This window comes from Monodelphis domestica, chromosome 1 (genome assembly GCF_027887165.1).
Source record: "Monodelphis domestica isolate mMonDom1 chromosome 1, mMonDom1.pri, whole genome shotgun sequence".
Classification (NCBI taxonomy): domain Eukaryota; kingdom Metazoa; phylum Chordata; class Mammalia; order Didelphimorphia; family Didelphidae; genus Monodelphis; species Monodelphis domestica.
The window spans coordinates 360,444,032-360,455,593 of NC_077227.1; the positions used below are offsets into that span (position 1 = coordinate 360,444,032).

Genomic DNA, 11,562 nt, shown 5'->3' on the forward strand with positions numbered 1-11,562 from the left:
TTTAAATATTTATTCATGAAGGCATGAAGTTGTTTACTAGATCAGAAGGCCACATTCCTTCTTGCTCTTAATGTTTCCCTGAATGATTTATTTGATTATGCTCAAGGTTTTTGAGAACTTTTTCCTCCTCAAGGTTTTTTGACAACTTCCGTTTCCCACCCATTCTCTCCACTTATTTTCACTTATTGCTCACTTTCTGACTCTCTCCCTTCTGATGGTTTTCCCAGAGGCTGAAATTCAAAGGATCTCAGTTTCCTTTCATAGTTCATCAGTTTAGGGCCTTGTTCCACATGATTTCCAAGGGGACAGAAATGGCTTCAGCGGGATGCTAGACTCATTAACTCAAGTTTAATGGAGAATTTCACAGTTCTGTACAGTCTCCCACACATGATATTCTGTCACACTCTCTTTTTCCCTCAGTTTCCTGATCCTGAAGTTCAGAATCCTACCATACACTTGCCATTACAGTTGGGATTGACTGTTGTCATTTGGAGTTTGAATCCTTGAAATTCTGAGGAAAGATGAATTAAGGTATAGGTTTGAGTTTTATTTTAAGCCTAGAAACATGTCCTACCTTGTTCCCTCTATTTCCCCTCTCTACTTCCCAACACAGGCCACCAAAGCCCCTCAAACTTCTTTAGCCCATAACTAGAAAAAGAGGAGAGTTGGCTGGAATATGGAGCTGTATTTTGTTTCAGGATTGTAGGTCAGGTTGGCTAGTGCAACCTTGATGCCAGTATAATGGAAGGATATGGGGAAGAGGGTGTTGAGTGAGTTCAAGGTAGGCATTAATTCACTGTTTGTTTGTTTGTTTTTAACCTCCTATTGGGTTCTGAGTATTCTACAATATAGAGACAAGTTACTTCTTTGGTGTATAATTTCAGTTTTAAAGAAGTTTGATAGGTTATAAGGATTAGGTAAAATGTCTACTCCTTCATTTTGGTCATGTGACTCAGGAGTTTCTATCATAAAATGTTGTATAATGGAGAGCAATTTGTTTAGGGACATAATGTGTAATGGGGGATAGAATATTGAATTTGGAGTCAAGAACATGTGGATTCAAATCCTGCCTCTGAAACATTAGATGTATGATCCTGGGCAAGTTACTAAAACTCTTTGAGTTTTAACTTTCTTCACTTGCAAAATGAAAATAATGTTTGTGCCTAACTTACAGAGTTGTTTTGAAGTACAAATAAGATAGTGTATGAAAAACTTTTTTTTCAAATGCTAAATAAATTTTAAAAATGACAAATGTCCCTAGTTCATGTTTCACATCCTATTCAATCATCTACCACAGCCATTTTCTTGCCACCCTCTCTGTTATTGTTCCTTTAAGATCACTAAATATACTGAAACCATATCCTGGGGAAACTATGACCTTAGAACTATGTTGTCCTGATTTGTGAGTCAACTAGCAAAGACTGACATGACCCAATTTTTTCAATCAGCTCCATCCCTCACATTCTATGCTTCATATCCCACTGGACTATCCACTTTAGGATATCTTGGCATCCTTGCTGTCACCACATTCACCTCACTTCTTTTATTTACAATCTTTTTCTCTGGAAACAGTAATAAAATTAATACTACCATTCCTCATGAGAAAAGCTGATAAGTTGACTCTCATAAGTCTTCATCACCATCATAAACCCAAACATTCTTCTGTGGCTACCATTCCATAATTTGTGTTGTCTCTTCCTATTCATATGTAAATCCCTGAAAGAAGGGACTGTTTTGCCTTTGTATTTGTATTCCCAGTGTTCAGCCCAGTGTTTGGCACACGGTAAATCATTAATAAACACTTTTTGTTTGTGAGTTAATTTCATATAAATTAATATAAATTGAATTAATAAATATTATTGTCAAAGAAATTCTTTAGGCAGGATTTTTTCCCTGAATTCAATAACTTTTTAAAGAAGTCAACAAGGAACAGATGTAGAGGTATTTTACTTCTATACTTGTTAGCCTATAATGGAACTTAAAATGCAATCTGCTGAAGAAAATCACCCACAAAAGTTTGTCTGTATTCTTGTATTGTGATCTAGGATACTCTCAATCCATTCATAGGCCATTTTCAAAAGAAAATTTTTGTAGAGATGAGAAAGTTGGCAATGGTTAAAAAAATAAAGAAAAGAAAGAAAACAATTGATGTCTTTTTGGTTGTCCCTCTTCTGGTTAAAAATACTATCTGAATTTCTCCACTCTTTTGGAATCTTTCCCTCTCAAATTTCTCAAAAACTGATCTCTGACTGATTGTTAAATTTTGTTGTCTACAACCTTGATTTCTTCTTTTATGTTTTTGGGCAGGTCTAGATAGTCCTCCTAAATTTCCAGCACCTGACACAGTGTCTGATACATTAAAATTATTTATTGATTGATTGATTAAAATATATTTCCTAAATACATTTCTAATTCCTAACACTAGATGTTAAGTGCTGAGGTGGCAAAATCTCACTGTGGTTCTTACACTATCATTGAAGAAGAAAATAGGTCATTCCTCTCATGATAGAAATGCTGGCAGATGTGTTCCATTTCTCATCTGTTTGTTGTCCCCCTTTTGGTTTATTATACAAATGCTCTTTGAATGATCTAATTCAGCTAGATCTCCTGCCAAAATATCTACAGTCTCTCATAAAAGTTGAATTTGGAATGTTCAAAAATAAACTCTGTTTGTTAGGCTTTGGTTATTTGAGGTTACACTTAGTTGGGAAAAAACACAAATAGGGCAATATTTACATAGGGGACAGGACAGGCTGACACTAGCCAACCGTGCATTTTCAATGGATATTTTTTTATATGTAAGAATTTATCTACTTTGAAAAATTACCCAACTTCTTCCTCTACAACCACACAAATGACATAACATTTGAGATATTATCAAAATATGTGTGACTGAAGCAATAAGTAAAAGACTTGCTAGGCTTATATTATTTGACCCTGAAATATATTTGCCCTTTTTATTACCTTACATATCATCCACATATCATCCAGGTGATAATCTCAGTAACTGATACAAAACCCAACTGAGAACCAGGAAGAAAATAAAGGCCTCAATGTAGTGAAATAAGATAAGACAAAGTTTATTCTTATTAAAATTTCTGTAGCTTTTCACAGAAGAGTAACTCATGTACTCATTCAGCACCCATTTACCTTTCTTTAAAAAGAACTTTTAAGAAATTATTTTATTGGTGGCAGGCAAGGCTTGACTGGACGTGGGAGATTGTGGTGGTCTAGACCTCCAAAAGAGTCCCAGGCATTGACAATCTGGTTGCTATGTAATCTCTTCTCTGGAAAATACCATATTAGGAAATGGGCTTCTCACTTGCTGTAGCAAACAGGATGATTGGCTTCAGGTCTCTTGGAAGGCCCTTGTCCCATCTCTCTGTACAGTGACCCATTGGGGATGACTTCATTTCCTGCTGTGACTTAACAGGTCATGTATAATTTACTGGAGATCAAACTATGTTTAGGGCTTACTGATGCATCTCTAAGAAAGCCTTAGGCTTCTAATAATCTTTTTGTATAATGTTGGAGTAGATGGAAGAGTTTACTGATGATTTCTTTTGGTTTTATGGATCATTGTTCCATCTATTCCCCTTTTAAAATCTTCGTTTGAGGAAATAGGCCCTGCTAGGACATTTCAATTTGCCATCTTAACTGGAAGTACTTATAAAGTTCACTTTTTCTTACTGCTCTGAAATTTCTAACCATCACTTGTAAAAATTAAATTCTATCTCATCATAAAAATATTATATTTTATGAGGTTTATTAAGGATTATTAGATGTCAAGGAATAAAGAAGATACAAAATAATAACCATGTGCCCATGGCTGATTAGCCCATTCAAAATCCCCGTGCTTAGCTTACTTGCTACACTTGCTACATCATTGCAATGGCAGAGAAGAGGGCGTGGGAGGTGTTACTGCCAATTAAATACTAATTGTGATATGGCCCTGGTGGAGACTCAGGTGAGATTATAGGGAATTCTGGGAAATACCAAGAACTTCTGGGGATTGAAGTCTAGGGTTAAAAATCTCCATTTTTACACACTTTCTGCCCCCTGGGACCAAGCAAAATAAGTATAAACTCTTTTTAACATGACTTAAAGATGGCTACCTTGTCACACATCTCGAATCTTCTTTTACTCTGGTTAAATAGTTTTAATTTCTGAAACTGATCCTCCTGGAAGATGCTTACTGACCATGTAGGTAATATTATGGCCACATGGGATGTCTAAATTCAGCTCAAGGAGAGGCATGGAAAGAGATCTCTGGAATGTGGTTCCCCTCTCTAAAATGAATTATTTGATTCTTACATGGAGGTGGTGAGGAAAGGAAACCCCCAAGAGGCCAGCCACTCTTCTCTTCTGAGAGAGAGAAACATTCTATATCCCCACACACATCTCTATGTATATGTGTCTATGCATATATATGTGTACATATATATGTAATTATATATTCCCCCTGCCAATTACACATACACCTAAATGTGAAATGTTTAAAAACTGGCTTTTTGGGAGAGAAAAATTATACATTCTTAATTCTCATTATTGACATTATCTCCATCACTTTCTTAAGTCTAGACAGTTACCAAAACAATAAATGAAGCCTTGATTTGTAGCATTTGCTGATTTCTAAGGTGTAAATATTCACACATTCTTTGTTGACTGTCTAGACTTAAGAAGGTGATGGAGAAAATGTCAATAATGCAGATTAAATTTAAAAGTGTGTTGAGTGTACAAATTTCTTCCTGACTAGTTGTTAAACATTTAGCAACACATCCCTATTTATATCCACAGATTTGACTCAATCTTATATAAAGAACCATCCCAAATAGTGAATATCAAGCAAATGACTTTATTCAAGCATTTAGTAAGCAGAAATCAGAGAAATTGTACAAGATACCAGCTAAGATATCAGAATAGAATCAAGTAGCTGTGCATTTTAAAATGGCTCTGAACCCTGGGAGACTACATCTCCCAGGACTCTCTACCTCAGCTTCCTCAGACACATTCCACCATTTTCCCCTTGCATTGATGTATACATCCTTTATTTTATTGTGATTATAAACTTATTTGTGTTTGTTTTGATCTACTAGGGAGACTGGTCTTTCAAAAGAACACAGGGGGAATTGTGTGTTTTAAAATGACTCTGAAGAACCCTGAGAGACTACATCTCAGGACTTTCTACCTCAGCTTCCTCATAGTATAGGTCATCTCCTTTGACAACTATGTCAGAAAAGACCTCAGATTTTAAGGTCAGGTCCACAGTTGCCCCATAGAACTTTGTCTTGAGCTATCTCTTCTCCTGTGCTACTACACTTGGTGATCTTCTCAGTTCCAAGGGATTCAATTATCCTGCTTCAGGTTAGGATTCTATTAGATGAGTGCTGAGATTCCCTTCTAGCCTTAAAATTCTTTGACTCTTCAAGTTGCTTTTCTTCAAAGACCATCTTCCCAATCTGAAAAAAGTCATGAGGAGCTAGATTTTAGCTCAACACACACACACACACACACACACACAAACACACACATGTGTGTGTGTGTGTGTGTGTGTATAACCTCTCTCTCTCTATATATATATATTATATATTATATATAATAAAACCTCAACCAAAAGCAGGGTTATCATCTGTCAGTGATGTTATAGAAAGGAATCTTATGATGAGTAGATAATCTTTTCCAACTCTAAGATTCTAATAGGAATCCACAAAACCTTGTTAGGTATAAAGAATTAAAGTTCTCTTATATTGTAGATGGAGAAACTGAGATATGGAGATAGAGACTAATAAATTTACTGAGATTATGCTTATTGAGCAGTTAAGCCAAGGCTAGAAATCATGGTTCCCAGACTCATGTTCTTTTCAATAGAGACTATGCTATCTTTTACATGCTGAGACCTTACTAGCAGGAAAAAAATGGAAAGTTCTTATTATCCTCAACTTTACTCACTGGTTCAATGCTTAGCTGTCTTCCCTCCCTATTTCTTTTGTTTCCATCATCACTTCATAGAAGAAAATAATTTCCCCACTTTTCATATTTCTCCTCTCACTAAGACCTTGGGTATCACCAAGACAGGATGATGAAGTCAGACACAAAGAGGTCAATCTTGGGGGGGGGACCCCACTAAAATAAACAATCCAGTCATGACATCTTGAGAAAAAAGAATGATTTGTCATTTTTTTCAAAACAAAGTTATATAGATTAGGATGTTTCTGAAATATACAGGAGAATGAGATCTTCCACTGTGGATAACCTATCTCAGGTCAACCAAGACAGAGTCCCTAGCCTCTCTATTTGGGGGGGTGGGAATAGAATGTTTTTACTTCTCTGGTAATCATACCTGCTCATATTTTTACTACTCATGGATCATTTCCTTAGACCTGATAACAAACATAACAAAGGCAACTAGGTACTGTTTTATGATCTTATATTTACTTTGAATTTCAAATCTTAGTAATTTTTGTTCTAATCTTTTTAGTCTTCAAATCCTTCTTCTAGGAATCATGAATAGAAACAAGAATTAAGTAGTCCTTTCTCCCCATCATTCATCCCCATTTGCCCTAAACAAAAGCCCTATTCCTTCTTCAATACTCTTATTTTCACCAACATGAAATTAAAAATGCTTTTTTTATAGTTTGACCTTAGCATTCTTCACCAACTTCAAATCCCTATGAGATTTGGCTCTTCTGACATTATTGTTAAAAGATCATGCTATGGTATTGTATTTCCCTTTAGTTATCTATCCAAGCTTCTATCTTCAGTACCTGTCTTAAAAATATAACTTATGCAATGAGTTCCTTATGACTTATCCACCCCATGACAAGATCCCAGAACATTTTTTTACCTATACATAAATTATTTTTTGCAAATAAAATTATGATTAGAAATTATATTTTATGTATACTATATTTTAAATGTTTTAAAATATATTTGTAGATTTCAATTTACATATTTACAATAAATTTTAAAATGTCTATAATAAGTATTTTTCATAAATAATGACTTTTGAATATACTTTTTATATCATGATTTCTTAGTAAATAGACCCATTAAATCATCTTCTTAAAATTCAAGTAAAACCCATAACAAAATGACTGTGTACAATAATAGATATATGCAACATTCCATACTTGTTCATACTTTCTTACCTTTCTACTGGGTGGTATCATGTATGTTTTCCCTTCTTTTCCCTGGGATTGTGATTGATCATTGCAATTAACCTGAGCTTGGCAGTATTTTTAGGATTTTGTTTGTTTGTTTATATTATTATAGTCCTTATGTTAATTGTTCTCTTGGTCCTACTTTCTTTGATCTACATTAGTTAATAGAGATCTCAGCATTTTTTGACTCACTCATCAGGGAAATAATTCCCTTCATTTTGTCTTTAATTCTCCCAAACTAATCTCAACCTCTTCAATTTTTGGAATTTTGCTCAAAATTGTGTAATAAAATATTCCCTTTGAGACATCTATTACTTCCTGCTTCTTATTAAGCCAGAAATAGCTTCAGAACAGCTGCAATGAGGAAGCACCAAGCAAGCAAACACCAAAATAAAATTAAGGTGAGCCAATTTTTCATCAAGGCAGTGGGACATATTTGATGTTTTTTTATTTAGATATTTTCTTCTACAAAATTTCCTTTTGAATTCTTTCAAACGGAAAATATCTAACATGGTACTATTATTAACAGGCATAAATTCGAAGGATATCAAGGAAAAGGTTCGTATGTATAAGAATATGTCTAGCAGTTCTTTTCATAGTATTGACTGACCTGGAAACACTACATATGTTCATCAATGAGGAAACAAGTGAACAAATTCTGGTATGTCAATGTAATCAGATATGATTACACTATAAGCAATGGTGAAAATCACACCAGAGAAAAATGAGAAGACTTGTATGAACTAATGCAGACTGAAATGAGCAGAACCAGGAAAACAATTTACCTGACAACAACAATAAAAAGAAGGAATACTATGAAAGATTTCAAAATTCTGATCAAAGCAATGAACAAAAATGATTGATATGAAATGATAATAAAAAATGCCTCTACCTCTTTAAAGAAAGGGAATGGACTAATGATTCAAAATTTTATGTGTGTATGTGTATTTATTTATATATATACATTTTGATATATATAATCTCATTTTTGTTGTTTAGTTGTTTCAGTCATGTCTGACTTGTGATCCCATTTGGGTTTTGTTTTGTTTGTTTGTTTGTTTGTTTTTGTTTTTTTGGCAAAGATACTTGAGTACAGATCCATTTCATTTTACAGATGAGGAAACTAAGAAAAACTGGGTTAAGTGACTTGTTAGTAAATGTCTGAGGCCAGATTAGAACTCAGGAAGTCTTCTTGACTAGAGGCCTTGAGTTCCATCTACTGAGCCATCCAGCTGTCCTATATATTTTCAGATGAGGCCAATATGTTGATATGTCTCATTATATTAACTATATAATGAAGAAGTATTTAAACATGGAAGGAAACATGGATAGGTTAAGGGAAAGTGAAAATGAAACAGGAATAATTTTTTAAACTCACAAAAGGAAACAAAAAAGTACATAGAGACAATCAATTTTGTTATTATCTTATTAAATTGCATACTCATGTTAATATAAATATCTTCTTTAAAATCCAATGTATTCTATATAATAGTTCACAGTTTCTGATACAAATATCCTTGTTCTTAAATATTAAAACATTTGTGTATATGGAAGATTAAGTTTATGATAAAAAAGAAAATTTAGTTTAAAAAGAAAAATGAAACTATGAAAAAATCCAATTTAACTAGCATCATCAGGGCAGGAAGCATTCCAAATAAATAAATTTTGGACACCCTGAGGTTTAGATTCGGGACATCGAGTCTGAAATGTTCAATGGGTGTTATGGACGAAAGCTTAGGGGGATACAGGGATTGTGGGGAGAGAAAACTCTTAACAAAACAAGGGATAAAGATCATAAAAAGATAAAACTGACAATCCTAATTATTTACTTTTTTTTTTTAAAAAGAAAGAATAAAACTTTCAGCCAGGATGACGGTCTGAACAGATGGTAGACCATCCGGCTCCGAAATACCTACTTTAGCAAAAACCTGAAATTCTCACCAGACTAAACAATGATCAAGAAAGCCAATGAGAAACTATAGAAAGTAATATCTTCCATCCCAGAACTATACAAGAATCCATCCAAAAGTCAGGGGAACGAAGAGGAATCTACCAACAAAGCCAGCACTGGAGCAAGCAAATATGCAAGCAACCTCCTAGGGCAACCAGAGACAGACTAGAGACATGTGTAGTGTTTGGAGGCAGCAAGATATTTCTTAAAGAAAAGGCTTGGGGAGGCCAGAAAATTCTGGGGAAAAGGTGGGGCAGAGACAGAAAGCACTATAGTGTTTGTTTTTTTAATAGCTAGGTGGCATTATAGTGCATAGTGCTGGACCTGAATTTAGATTCATCTTCCTTGAGATCAAATCTGGCTCAGATACTTCTTTGCTGTGAGAACCTGAATAAGTTACTTAACTATGTTTGCCTTAGTTTACTCAACTGTAAAATGAATGGGAGAAGGAAATGGCAAAACAATGCAATATCTTAGCTCCCCAAATCCAAATGGGGATCACAAAGAGTGGGACACAACTCAAATGGCTAAACAACAATGACAATTAGTGACCTTAGAAGAGAATGGGAAGAGTTGCATTAAAGAATTGCAGCAACCAGAGAACAGCAATATTTGGGTCAGGATACCCCAAACTCATGGGCTCCAATGCCACAGAACTCTGAAGCTCAACTATCTAAAGGGCTTAATCCCAAAAGGTAGAGGTTTGTCCAGGAACCCAGTGGACCCAAAGTAAAACAAAACAGGACTGACTCCTCCTTCCAAAAGAGTAGCAGGGTTCTGACCCTAGCCAAAAACCCCAGTTCAGGAATTAATGCTGGAGAGATGAGTAAATCAAAGAAAATGCCAAACAGTATAAAAAAAAGGTTATTGTGTATCTAGGGATTCCCTCAAAGAAGCAGCAAATAATTCTTCAATGAATGTGAACCTAGATTCAAAAAGAGGGGGAAAAGGGATTTTTTAACAAAGATTGTATCAATTAGAAGAAATCAAGCAAGAGATTAAAAATGCAAAAGAAGAGTTATAAGGAAAATAAAGAGAAAGAAAGGTAAATAAAGTAGGGAAAGTAGCAAACCATGTCCAAATAATGGACTCCCTAAAACGTTAGACTGCACCAAAATCAATAATTCCATGAAGAGCAAAAAATATTATAAATCAAAACACTACAAAAAAGAAAATATGTTCTTCAAAAAATTACTAGTTTTCCTGCAACTATGGATCAGCAGGTTGATATCCAGAGTGAAACAAGGATACTGTGTTTCCAAAGGAACAGTGTTAAAAGATACAATAATTTAAAAAAAAGTCATCTGTAAGGTTCATGTGTCTTCTTAGGAAGCTAGGGCTGCATTGGGGTGAACCTTGCTTCAGTCGGCAACTAGAACCCTTAAAAATAAGTCTCTCTTCACTCAGCTTCTGAAATGGCTGTCTCCCAGCTCACTTGCATCTACTCTTACCTCATCCTTCACAACGATGAGGTTATGGTCACGCAGGATAAAATTAATGCTCTCATTAAAGTAGCAGGTGTAAATGTTGAACCATTTTGGCCTGGATTATTTGTAAAGGGTCCAAATGATGTAAACATTGGAAGTCTTATATGCAACATAGTTGTTGGTGCTGCCCCAGCAACTAGAGATGATGTCCCTGCTGAGAAGAAGAAAAAGGAAGCAAAAAAGAAGAATCTGAGAAATTTGATGAGGATGTGGGTTTTGGTCTGTTTGACTAAATATTTTTTGTAACATTGAATAAAAAAGCTTGACTGAACTAAAATAATCTTATAAAAATAAAAATGAAAAAATCCTAACAAAAACAAATTATTTGGAAATAGATCCAGGAAAGATCATTTAAGACTCAATGAACTTGAGTATCAGGCCTGGAGCTGGAAAGACCTGGGTTCAAATTTAGCCTCTAACAATTCCTAGATGTAGGATCCTAGGCAAGTCATGTAATCTTATTTGCCTAGTCCTTGCCCTTCTGTTTTAGAGTTGTTACTAGGACAGAAGGCAAGGGTTAAAAAAATAACAAAATAAAATAAAGAATCAATGAACTCAGAACCTTAATTAATTAATATTATTATTATTATTATTGGGGGGGGATTTAGCACAAGAAGCACAGTGGCTGTATTTGAAGAAAACGCTCCTGCTTCTGCACATATGTGAACAATAAATTCAGATTTCTGTTCCATCCACTCACATTTATTTCTTCATGTCAGCATCTGAATAGCAATCTCCAAATATTCCAACATCCTTTACAAATAATTTTTATTTTGCAAGCCTTCTCTAGATTGTTAATTTTTTAAAAAAAAATTATTTAATTGATTAATTTAGAATACTTTTCCAGGATTACAAAACTTATGTTCTTTCCTTCCCTTCCCCCCAACCCCTCCCATAGCTGACAGACAATTCCACTGGGTTTTACATGTGTGAATAGGTCAAGACATATTTCCATATTATTGAT

The 11,562-nt window shown here is 34.6% G+C and overlaps 1 pseudogene; it reads left to right on the forward strand.

Moving 5' to 3' along the window:
• Positions 1 to 10,526: 10,526 nt before the first annotated feature.
• On the forward strand, positions 10,527 to 10,831 carry LOC100618013 (60S acidic ribosomal protein P1-like; annotated as a pseudogene).
• Positions 10,832 to 11,562: the final 731 nt, after the last annotated feature.